Below are 13226 nucleotides of genomic sequence, written 5' to 3'. Positions count from 1 at the left end.
CTCAAAACCAACGAGGATGAGTGGGCATAAGAGAGGGATGTAGCTAGGGGTAGATGATCCCAAGTTTTGAATTAAGGATGATTTGAGCTAGATTGTGCCACAAAGAGAAATTCAAGATGGCACACTCAGGTTGCCATCGGGAGAAGAGTTTGATGTAGTAAAAAGGAAAACAATTTTTCCTAAGTCACACATGTGTTTTATTAGGTGAGTTGTTTGTCTGACCACTAGAGTAGTGTTCTTTGAGGCAGCTCAGGACAAAACTCAACAAGCAAAACAAGACAATACGTCTACCAACAGATCAAAGCAATTCATCACAACAAACAGAACAAGGCAATTCATCTAATTAGTCTATAGAAAAAGTTTTTGTTCCCCCTAATTTTTGCAATAAGGACAATTAATCAAGGTTGCAAAAGTTGGGGTGTTACAGATCTTCCACCCTTAAAATAATCTCGTCCCGAGATTACTGAGTGTAGAACTAGAGGGGTTTTCAAAGTTGACTAGAGTTAGACTCCATCCTTCTGTAGACGTGTCATTGTAGAGAAGGTCGTTGCTTCATCTTCTGGGAGACATGATGGTTTTCTGCCGATGGCGAGCTTCATGAAGAGGTTGACTACTCCATGCAGGTGTTGGATCTGTAGGTTTCTTAACGATCCTAGAGGGAGTTCAAGGCCGTGGGAGGGTTAGTGCACCCAACGGTGCTTGAACAGGGCTAAAAACTTTTTTTGGAGTTAGCTAGATTTTAGTGGAAGACGAAGTCTTCCACCCTTAAGATTGTTCATCGGGGTTCCTGAAATCATAGAGCCTCAGCCACGGGCCTTGTCGGGCGCTTTTTGGAGCAGTCATTGATCTCTCGTCTTGAGTCGACATCTTCAGAGGGCGTTGTGTAGTCCACGGCTTCAAGAGGGGTTAGTGCATCCCACGTTTCCAACGGTGTGTTAGAAAGGTTTAAAATGTTAGGGTTAGCTCCAACTTTTAGTGGAAGACGAAGTCTTCCACCCTTAAGATTTTTCATCGGGCTTTCGGAAAAACTCTGAGCTTCTGCCTTGTGGTTCTATCGGGCTTCTGAAGAAGTCGTCGATCTTCCTTGTTCAGTTGCAGAATCTTCGGGGGCGACGTGCAGACCACAACTTCAAGAGGCACTCACGGTGTTAACTCAACCATATGGGACGCACGGTGAGTTAGTAAGTTGATGAAACACCTAGTTGGTATCCATATGAAGCAGCAATAGAGGTCATCGGAGACAATCTTCAGCTTGAGGGTCGGTGTTGACCGGTTAAGAAGTGAGAGCGGGCAGTTTACACTTAATCTCGAGTCTCCCGGTATCTTCATAAGCTTCACTTGATGAGGACCAGATGAACCATGTGATGTAGCTTGGCTTTGACGCTATTGTCCTCTCAGCTTGTTAGACGGCGTGTTAGAGGGTGATTTCAAGAAGATATCCTCGATGTTAGTGTGGTTATGCTCTAAGGTTAGACCAAATAAGTATGTCTTCTCGCAGGGGTGCAGTCACTCTTGAAGGTAGGGGCTTCTATTTTCTTGGCGTAGTAGAGATGCTTCAGATGACGTTGAAAGTAGTCGGCGTAGATAGGGGTCTGAGTTAGTTTCCCTGACGGTTAAAAAAACAACTGCTAACGGGTTTAGAGTTAGAGTCTTTCGTTAATCTACCCAACTAACTAGCAGTTAGCAATACATCGGCGAGGCAAACTTTAATCCTATCATGGCATGTGACACCCATACAACCATAACCAGAAACAAAATACCACTAACAGAGGCTACTGGTATTTTTCCTAGATGCACAGTAACAAAACAAGATCATCACAATTGGAATCATTCAAAAATATTTATTTTTCAATTTTTGAGACTCAAAATACTAACCAGAAATAGTGATCAAGTTTTATTTATTAAAAATCGCACAAAAATCCTAAAAATACAAGGTCAGTGGCATCTGAAAGATAATATCATAACGGTTCTAGTGCAATTGGAATCACATCAATCGGAGCTACCAAACTATTTTTATTAGCAAAACAGTACACTGGCAGATTTCCATTTTTAATTTCTGTTTTACAAATTTCAAACAATTCAAAAGGGCGGGAACGTCTAAGTAGTAAGACATACATGCATACAGCAAACAGATACAATCACTCAAGGCAGCACACTAGGGAACTACAAGCAATCATCAACCCAGACATGGTACTCTAAGTACCCAGAAATTCCTAATGCGCGGGTTTATCTCAATCAAAGCGATTGAGTTTGTCCTATCCATCCTATTGGTTTGGGGCTGGTCACATATGTCGACGTCTTCATATCGTCAGCATCAGCTTCAACTTGGATCCTTGTAGCAGTTGGTAGTGAAGGGGCCGGGTGTTGAGTCATTGATGTTGAGGCGGAGGAGACAACTGGGTAGAACTTCTTGTCTCGACATCCCGGAAACATGAGGTCTTCGTAGAGGTAGCTGTTGAGGTGCTCCCGAAGTCGATATCTTCTCGTGGCTGGCCTAAAAATTACTAGTCAAGAAACTGAGGATTTGATCCCTGACGACTGCAAAAGTGCGAGCCCATAGAGGAACAAGGTCAGCTCCTTGACAGACTTTGGTGACAACCAAAGGCATGATCTTATTATCCCTTTATGTGCAGGACTAAGTCGGCGTCCGATCTTCAATAGTTGTCGTTGGAGATACGTGAGACTTCATAAAAGGTTGATCCATCTTCGACTTCGAGTCTCTGGGTCTGAGTCGGGGACATCGTCCAATATGTAGGTTTGAAGTGGGTGAGACAATAGAGTAAGAATTTTCACACATTTTAATAAAGCGGAGAGATAAGAATTTAGAAACTTTGAAGAAATAAGAGGAGTAGAAGCTATGCTTCCGACTAAAGAAAGAATTTGTTTCGTAAATAGTTTTTCCCAAATACTTGTTTCCTAACTAACGTCCATGCTAACTAAGGTCTCCTACAGTCGGGATAGCTCGATACCAGCTCGTGGGGACCCCGGACTAGCTGTCCAAAATCCCCGTTATGTATACAGTTCACGATCCCATGATCAGTGCGTCGTGAACACATAACCGAACTGATATCAAATTACACCATCCATTACAAAGCGGAATAAGAAAATTACAACATGGTCACATGACCCATACTTACATAATAGCCTCGGAGGGCCTAACTAAACATCAGAGTAGCATCATCACTTCAGCAGCGCAGTACCCAAGTCATCTGCCATAACCCTACATGCAACTGACTGGGAAGACGTTCCTAGCTCGCATAGACGTCGTCAACTCCTTCTTCATCGGTCGAACTCCTTCAAGTCTGGCCAAGTAAATAGCCAGGGACAAAGCCGTGAGTACATTGGAATTGTACTCGCAAACCATCCAGAAAGGTGCTAACAATGCTAACTAAAAGAGACAAGAGAAGAAGGATAGTTTCTCTTGTGGATATAGCATGTGAAAGAGAATCAGTTTCTCTTGTGGATATACCATGTGAAAGAGAAATAGTTTCTCTTGTGGATATAGCATCCCAACATCGCAGTCGAAGGGGACACTAAGAAAGTAGTAAGACATCTCTATATGCCTTGTTTGAAGAAGACACTTCATATAGGCCCTATGGCATCTCTATATCTTTATTGAGGAAGAGTTCCTCTACATGAAACACTAGGAAGGGTGTCACCCAAATTTTGTTCCTTTTGCTCGACCATCTCCATATGGTCAGCACAAGCCATTCCAGTACCCTTCCGGTACATCCAACACAAGTTCCTTTTTCCTTTGGTAAACACTTCCTCAAACAAAACTCATCAGGCTAAGCAACAGCCATTTCAACCGTCCATGACCGCGGACACGGCTATTCGAATAGATTTGACTCTGCAGAGTTTGCACAATTTCCACACAAGATCCGCGAGTTTATCATGTGGGCATCATCCCTGCATATCAACTATGCCATGACAAAAACTCGGACATAGCCTTTCGCCTATTCGTCTAAGCACGGGATCCTACCCTATGGAGTATGTACCTCCCGGCACCGTGGCAGCTCACCTCACTTTGAGCGTGGCTCCACCGCCAAGCCGGGAGACCCATAGTGTCTTCCGGACGGGTCAGCCCCGAAGGCCTCCCGTTATACTATTGTCTCCACCAACGACAATCCGGATTCAGGGGTAACCTTACCCTTATATAGTTGTGCGGTGTCCCATGTTAAGAAGAACAAACTACGGGCTAAGCCCCGTCCCACCCCGGGGTAATGTGGTTGCGCGGGTTAATTGTCACGGGTGAATACTTAGGCGCCAAAGTTTTCGAAAACAAGATTTTCTTTTCAACCATCTTTGCCAAGATCCTTTCCTTTCATAAACACACGCTTGGGTAAGTCCAACTCACCCAAGGTTTTCAAAAATTCTTTTCAACAAGGTATTTTTCCAAGGGGGTTCCCAACCTATAGTTTTATGAAGGAACTAAGAGTCACAATGACATGATGCTGGCCATCATACCACTAAGGGGATGATAATTGAGGTGTTAAGGGGATCATACATACTTAGGATAAGCATGTATAGGGACAACATAAGTTGGAAGATTCAACAAGGTTCAAGATGTTAATCATCATACCGCTAAGAAGATGATAATATAGATGGTCAAGGGAACATACATGCTCAGGGTATGCATGCATAAGATCAACAAGGGGTTCAACATACTCGAGAGTAAGTATGCGAGAACATCAACAAGGGGTTCAAGAAGGGTGCCAAGAGGTCGACACACACAAGATAAGTGGGCATACCCCTCACACTTAGAGGGTACACCAAGATCATGATAATGACCACCATTTCCCTAAAGGGGATGGTAGGTGAGGTGTCCAAGAGAATCCAACATGCTCATGGTGAGCACGCTCCATCAACATAAGTAGATACCACACAAAATATATCGAGAGACAAGAATAACAACAAAGTAACCACAATATGTGATTCAACATTTAGAGATCAAGAGATGGCTTGCCTTGGCTTATTTGTCCCTGGACTTCTTCAACTCCATCAATATAAGAATTCCAACAACATATATAAAATCCTCGTCCGATTCCACTTCTTCTTCTTCTCCGGATTTGTTCGCGTCTATCGCCGGAAAATATAAAAGGAACACAATCAATCACATTGCACCAACAAAACAAACATACAACAACCATAATTTAACCATTCAATAAAGAGCTACCATACAAAGGACTTATAGATACCACAAACAACTTAAAGAGAACCCATGTTATTTACCTAGTAAAGGTATGAGAGTATCACAACTTAGCAATTGCCTCTCTCGGTTATCACCATGGTATAAACCAAACATGCCCTGGTAGATAACATCATAAAGAGGACAAGAGCATTAGTTTGACATCAAATACATTCACAAAACATTTTCAAACATTTTTGGAAAAGTAGAAAACAGTTTTCCTAACTTAGTTTGCTCACATAACACAACATCCAAAATAGGAAGCAAACCATATTCCACATCATTTGAAAACTTAAGCAAAACAATAGGGCTAAACTTAAATTGCAGAGGTTTTGTTTTGCAAGCATAAAACAAAGGTTGCCCATCTCTACTAAAACGAGTTGGCCAAGGGTTTTAAATAAACCGAAAAGTTTTGCTCCAACAATGCATGTCACACATATACATTACTAACAGTAACAAATATGCATGAACAGAGACTAACAGTATTTTTACTAGATGGCCAGTACTAATACAAGACTAACCCAATTGGAATCACCCAAAAATATTAAACCTACTATTTTAGAAATTTCTTTGAATCTGACTGTACAGAAAACAAGATCTGTAAGCCATAAATCGTAGAAAAATCCTAAAAATATGAGACCACTGGCATTTGAAAGATATTTAAACAGAGATGCACACACAATTGGATTTGGGTCCAAAAAGTTTCTGAAACTCTCACAAATGAATTGACAAGATTACAGTATGTCTATACCATTTGCTTTACCTCTAGATTTACAAAACAGATAAATGTTTGAAACTTGTTTGAGATGATTAAGAAAACATCCAGTAGTCCTACTGAATTGGAATCACTCAATTAGGTTCAAAAATGGATTTTTGGTGATTTAAAAGCTTACAGTCAGGTCTGCAGAACACACAGAACAAGTTTAATTCACCACAAATCATACATCAATCATAAAAATATGAGGTCAGCTGCATCTGAAAGGTATTGAAAATCTGGTTCTTACCCAATTGGTTTCATTCAAAAATTCGTCCCCAAGCTCCTGGTTTAATTCGACAAAGTCAGATCTGACCAGATCTTGATCTGTGAACCATTTCAGTTTAAGGAGGTCAATCGAAGTGAAAACACCGCCAAAATGAAGGTATTGAAGAGTGCTTTCACCTAAAGTTGAGTTTGTTCAAAAAAGTTTTGTAAAACGGAACAAATCTGACAAACAGTGAATCTACAAGTTTACAGAACTTCATTTACCACGGACAATCCGTAACGAATTTGAGGATGAGACCAACGCCAAGTTGTAGATATTTTCAATACCTATCTGCAGAACTTTGAATCACTCGATTTGGATCTGCACACGAGATTTGGTGGATTTTACAAGTTCGTACCAGAATCTGAAACAACAAGATTACAGAAATTACAGCAAGGTTTTGGACGAACTTTGGTCAAGAGCTTCAGATCTGAGGATTGCTCAACTTTCTCCATGCTTGGACCAACATGCACCTGCATCAAGATCCAATCTTAGCAATGGAGGAAGAAGAAAAGGAGAGGAAACCAGCTAGGGGTTGGGGGAGAAGAGAGTGAGAGGGAGGCTCTCATGGTGAGGGGGAGTTTGAGGGAGGGGGAGAGCTTCATCTTGGGGGCTTCCCATGGCCATGGCCGGCCATGGAGCTAAGGAGGAGCAGAAGCTCGTGGTGGAGAGGCAGGGAGAGAGTGTGAGGGAGTGGAGAGTGAGAAAAATGAGCCAAAGGGGAGGTGGAGTGGCCGGCCAAGCTCCTTAAATAGAGGGAGAGGGGTGGCTGCCTCCTTTTTGATTGGCCAAGGAAGGTGGCTGCTCATTTAATTTTTGGGGTAGTTGGGAGGCAAGGCTTGCAAGAGAAGAAAGTGAGGAGAACAATGGCTGGCCGAAATTGTCATGCCAACATAATGGCCGGCTCCATTTATGCCAAACACAAGTGAATCAAAAGAGAGGTGCACAATATCCATGTGTATAGACCAAGACATGATGTTGAGAAGATAATGTCAATGAGTGACTTTGATGATGATAAAAATAGGAGTAGATACATATATATAGAAAGGAGTATGAGGGTGACATAAATCTTCAATTCATGAGGTCAAGGTAGTGATGGAAAAGAATAGAGGATCGAGATGGGTATGATGAAATATAAGTTGCTCTACAAATGAGAGGTCAATTGGGAGTGGTTTGAAAGTATCAAACGATCATCCATTTGATCAAAAATTGGAGGATGGAGGGGATACAATGTGGTGGATCAGAGATGTGCATAAGATGTGCAAGAGTTGCCATTTGAAAAAGAGTTTAATTGAAAGGTATGGGACACACCTCAATTGTCTAGAGACAATTGGGAATGAACTCAAGTGTAATGGAAATTTGAAGATGTTGAGAGAAAACTAGTTGGAGCATAGGAGTTCAAAATATTCTACTTACTTTCTTAAGTAAAGTAGAGTTTTCTCAAATCTTAAATAAACAAGAGATGGTATAAATACCATAGCAAGACTTTTTGTAAATAGGAAGGCAAAATAGAAAGTAATGTTTCAGAAATCAATACTTGTTAGAAATGGGATGAAAAACAAAACCCATATCAGTTCCTTGTTTTCTTTGAAGAAATATTTTGAGAAGCTTTAATAAAACTAGAAGTAGTTTTGTGATCAAAACCAGAGAAGGGAAAACAATAGAGTTTTTGAGAAAGAAAATCTAATTTAGGGAGGAGTGTTCTCAAAGGTAGATGGTGGCTACAAAATGCACCCATCATTACCACTCTTGGTTTTGTGAAGATAAACTTGGATGAGAACAAAAACAAGAGGTGAAAGAGGAAGAAGTGATCTGGTGCTGGAACATGGGATAGGATACCAGATCAAGTTGAATATATGAGTTGCAAGGATTGACTGAGACATGCAGGACATGGAGGTTGAAGAGGGTGTTGCATAGATGGGATCCATGCATTGAGATTACCAATAACAGTGGTGATTGTTTAGATATCAACTGCCAAAGTCTGAACATTTTAAGCCTGTCAACACAGATGGTCGACATGGCCTCAAAACCAACGAGGATGAGTGGGCATAAGAGAGGGATGTAGCTAGGGGTAGATGATCCCAAGTTTTGAATTAAGGATGATTTGAGCTAGATTGTGCCACAAAGAGAAATTCAAGATGGCACACTCAGGTTGCCATCAGGAGAAGAGTTTGATGTAGTAAAAAAGGAAAATAATTTTTCCTAAGTCACACATGTGTTTTATTAGGTGAGTTGTTTGTCTGACCACTAGAGTAGTGTTCTTTGAGGCAGCTCAGGACAAAACTCAACAAGCAAAACAAGACAATACGTCTACCAACAGATCAAAGCAATTCATCACAACAAACAGAACAAGGCAATTCATCTAATTAGTCTATAGAAAAAGTTTTTGTTCCCCCTAATTTTTGCAATAAGGACAATTAATCAAGGTTGCAAAAGTTGGGGTGTTACAGGGAAACTACTGGATATTAAGGTACTCCTTTTAATAGAGTACCGGAGCATTAACACTCCGTGAACACATGTGATCCTCACTTCACTACCATCCCCTCCGGTTGTCCCAATTTCTGTCACTTCGGGGCCATTGGTTCCGGACAGCGACATGTGTATACAACTTGCAGGTAAGACCATAAACAATGAATATCATGATGAAATAATAACATGTTCAGATCTGAGATCATGGCACTCGGGCCCTAGTGACAAGCATTAAGCATAACAAGTTGCAACAATATCATAAAAGTAACATCTACGGATACTAGGCACTATGCCCTAACAATCTTATGCTATTACATGACCAATCTCATCCAATCCCTACCATCCCCTTCGGCCTACAGCGGGGGAATTACTCACACATGGATGGGGGAAACATGGCTGGTCGATGGAGAGGCGTTGGCGGTGATGGCGCTGATGATCTCCTCCAATTCCCCGTCCCGCGGAGTGCCGAACGGAGACTTTGGCTCCCGAGACGGAGTTTCGCGATGTGGCGGCGTTCTGGAGGGTTTCTGGCGACTTCGACTTCTCCCCGTGCGTTTTTAGGTCGAGGCGAATAAGTAGTCCGAAGGAGGGCGTCGGAGGCCGGCCGAGGGGGCCACACCACAGGGCCGCGCGGGCCCCCCCTGGGCCGCGCCGCCCTATGGTGTGGGGCCCTCGGGCCTCCACCTTACTTGTCCTTCCGGCTCCGTCGCATTCCGGGAAAATAGGCCCTTTCGTCAAAATCCCGAGGTTTTTCCCCGAAAGTTGGATTTCCGCACAAAACGAGACATCGTAACAGCTTCGTCGAAAACAGCGTTAGTCCGTGTTAGTTGCATCCAAAATACACAAATTAGAGGCAAAACAATAGCAAAAGTGTTCGGGAAAGTAGATACGTTTTGGATGTATCAGTCGGCCCATTAGTCCACTACATAAATATTTATGTGGGCCTAGTAAGGCCCAATAGCCTTGTTGGGCCGAGGTGCGTGAGGCTCGTTGTTATTTATCGGGCCAGCGCATCTGCGATTTGCTATGTTAACATGCCGGCCTGTAAGGCGCTTTGGATTTTTCGGGCCAGCCCATATGTGATTTCGCTTAATTGGACCATTATCGAGATTGGAATTTGTGATTTAGTTTGCGCCAAGAACGGCCAGTTATATCTGAGAATATTTACGCATCACATGATTTCAGTCGGATAGCCTCACTATTGTACATAGAGGATGACATGCGGGTCCCATTTTGCAGCTGCGGTCTCAACGTTTCCAAGCAGGCATGGGATCAAAATAAAAAGAAAGTAGACAAAAATTAGGGGTCAAAAATAACTCCAACAAAGGAAATTTTATTGTACATAGAGGATGACATGTGAGTCCCATTTTGCAGCAGCGGTCTCAACGTTTCCAAGACGGTACGGGATCGAAAGGAAAAGGCAAGTGGCCAAATATTAGGTGCCTAAAATAACTCCAAGAAAGGAAAGGTTTATTATTCATAGAGGATGGCATACGGGTCCCATTTTGCAGCATCGGTCTCAACGTTTCCAAGGTTGGCACGAGATCGAAAGAAAAAGGCAAGTGACCAAATATCCGGTGCCAAAAATAACTCCAAGAAAGGAAAGGCTTATTGTTCATAGAGGATGACATGCGGGTCCCATTTTGCAGCAACGGTCTGAACATTTCCAAGGCGGCATGGGATCGAAAGAAAAATGCAAGTGACCAAATATCAGGTGCCAAAAATAACTCCAAGAAAGGAAATGTTTATTGTTTATAGAGGATGACATGCGGGTACTATTTTTCAGCAGCGGTCTCAACGTTTCCAAGGCAGCACGGGATCGAAAGAATAAGGCAAGTGACCAAATATCATGTGCCAAAAATAACTCCAAGAAAATAAACTTGACTGTACATAGAAGATGACATACACGTCCCATTTTGTAGCAGCGGTCTCAACGTTTTCAAGGCAGCACGGGATCAAACGAAAAAGGGAGTAGCTAGAAATCAGAGGGTCAAGAAAATCCAAGAAAAGAAACATTTTTCGTTAAGAGAGGATGACATGCGGGACCCATGATCCTGCAACGTAAATGGCTCGAGCGGAGAACGTTGAACGAGATGATGCGATCGAGAAAAAAAACATCACTAGAGACGCTGGCATCTGGGCCCTACATCCCTGGGCAATGCGGATTTGCGTTGACTTGGCCGACGCACCCGCTAATTCATCATGCATCACATCCCGGGCCACCATACGCGACGTTTTCCATGTTTACGTCAGGCTAGATGGTCTCAAAAACTAGAAAAAAAAAGTTTTGACATGCACCATGGAGAGAGCAAAAATCGGGGCGAGTTTCAATCCGACGGCCATGGCAATTTTTGTTGTAGTGGATTGCTTCACTTTTGCCCGTGTCCAAATTATTTTCCTTAAATTGCAGTCTTTGTCGATTTTTTCAGACAAAACTTGATAAGTTCGTGATTGCATCCCGAGGATCCTTTTAATCATGGATTGCCTTTCCCGGAGCCAAATACACCCAAAAATGCAAATGCCGAAGATGCTTGAGTTGGCTCTTCATTCGTGAAGCAAGATGATCATATCAAACAACTGCAGAACGAGCTATATCCATTATGAACGAATTGGTTACTGATGCACATTCGCAAGTAGAATGAGAGAAACATCGAGAACGTTACATATTGGATGTCATTGCGGAGGCGAGCAAAAATATGCAATGTAAGTGTCGCAGAGCCCCCGAGTCCTTGTGTTTGCTGTCATCCAATTAATGTTGCTTCTTGGTTTTCCACCAGATATTCCTTTTTACTCCGTTGTCGAAGATCAACGTGTCCAAGCATGGATGCGTGCCCTTGAAGAATTTTCTGCTGGAACAAGCATCGATTTTCAGACTAATCAGAGACGATGTCATGCTATGGTACAACTTCATGACCGAACATCCGAAGTTAATCGATTTGCAGAAAAGTGCCGCTCAATACTGGCGATGTTATTCGGCACGTTGTTTCCAAGAAACTCGCAACCACAAGGGCTGGTTGTAAGGGTACTTTACCCTTATCCATTATTTTGGTAACAATGACATCGTTGCTAGAGTATTTGGTCTAATACATGTCTATGAGATTATTCCCAGGTATTAGCCAAATAGGCATAATGGTGTATCAATGGAACAAGAAGGTAAATGGAGACCCCCCACTTCGACAAAAATAAAGAAGGAGTGCTCAGCACCTGGCCGGTCATAGGACCGGTCAGACCGGCCGTGGCACCGGCTGGCCCGGCGCCGACCGGCCCCTGGACCGGTGCACACCGGGCAAAATCCAGGGGAATTTTCCCCTTCGCCCGGTGCCTGCCTGGCTGACCGCCCGGTTTGGACCGGCCTCGTCCGGTCTCTCGCCCGGTCAGACCGGGCTGTGGACCGGATGTCCCGGCGCGGACCGGCTCCTGCTCCAGTGGTATCCGGAGGCCATGTACTGGCGACAAATCCCGCCCCGGTCACGGCCCGGCTTCAGGCCCGGTTTAGACCGGGCGGTCCGTCCTGTGGCCCGGTTGGACCGGCCCCTGCGCCGGGTGGCCCGGCCCCAGGCCCGGTTGACCGGGTTCCTCGAAGAAATGCTGAGGTGGACAAGTTGCAACGGTCAGATTTCAAGTGACACTATAAATACCCCTTCTTCTACCTCTGAACAGTTAGGCACTACATTACAAAATGTTCTTGAGATCTCTCTCATACTCCATTGATAGAAACACCAAAATCCTCAGATCTCCCTCCTCCTCCACCCAAACTCAAATCCCTCGGAAAAGATAGATGAGGCCCTGATCTACAGTTCTACCGAGCCAAATCTTGTTCCCCTTGTATTCATCAAGATACTTGCTTGCTAGGGTTTCTTGGAAACCCTAGGTGGGCAAAAGAGGTCCGGAAGCATCCGGGTTGTGGATTTGCTCCTGACAAGATTGTGAAGGTTTGGATGCTACCTCAAAGTCTACCACAAGTGAGTGAACTATTCCTTTGTGGGATAGGCTCCGGAGAATAGGGTGAGCCTTCGTGGCGTTGGGGAATCCTTCGTGGGACCTCCACCCCTCCAAACGTGACTTACCTTCTTGGAAAGGAAGGGAACACGGGAATAAACCTCATCTCCGCGTGCTATCGGTTATCCCTAACCGAACTCTTTACTTGTGTTATATTTGCCTGTGAGAGCCTTCGTGCTCGAGTTACTTGTATCATCATATAGGGTGCCTCACCTAGTTTACATTAGGCTCACCTTTATATTTTGCAAAAGCTAATATTACAAAGAAATAATTAAAATTTGTAGAAACCTATTCACTCCCCCTCTCGGTTTACCATCTCTGAACTTTCACTGGTCGAGTTGATGAAAGCATTCACACATGCCGAAAATATTCGACAGTTCATTAAAGTTCAACTGATTGCTGGAGCCATGTTTGCTCTCGCGTAGGTGTGTGTCTACAAGCCGAAGCTTGACTTGGTCGCAATTTAGCAGGGTTTGCCTTCGAGCCGTAAAATGAGAGGTGTATACACGACTCGCCATTATGACACTGCGCATGAACCGGCGGTGAAA

The sequence above is a fragment of the Lolium rigidum genome, chromosome 2, assembly GCF_022539505.1.
Source record: "Lolium rigidum isolate FL_2022 chromosome 2, APGP_CSIRO_Lrig_0.1, whole genome shotgun sequence".
In the NCBI taxonomy this organism is placed as follows: Eukaryota; Viridiplantae; Streptophyta; class Magnoliopsida; order Poales; family Poaceae; genus Lolium; species Lolium rigidum.
This window is presented reverse-complemented; position numbering follows the sequence as displayed.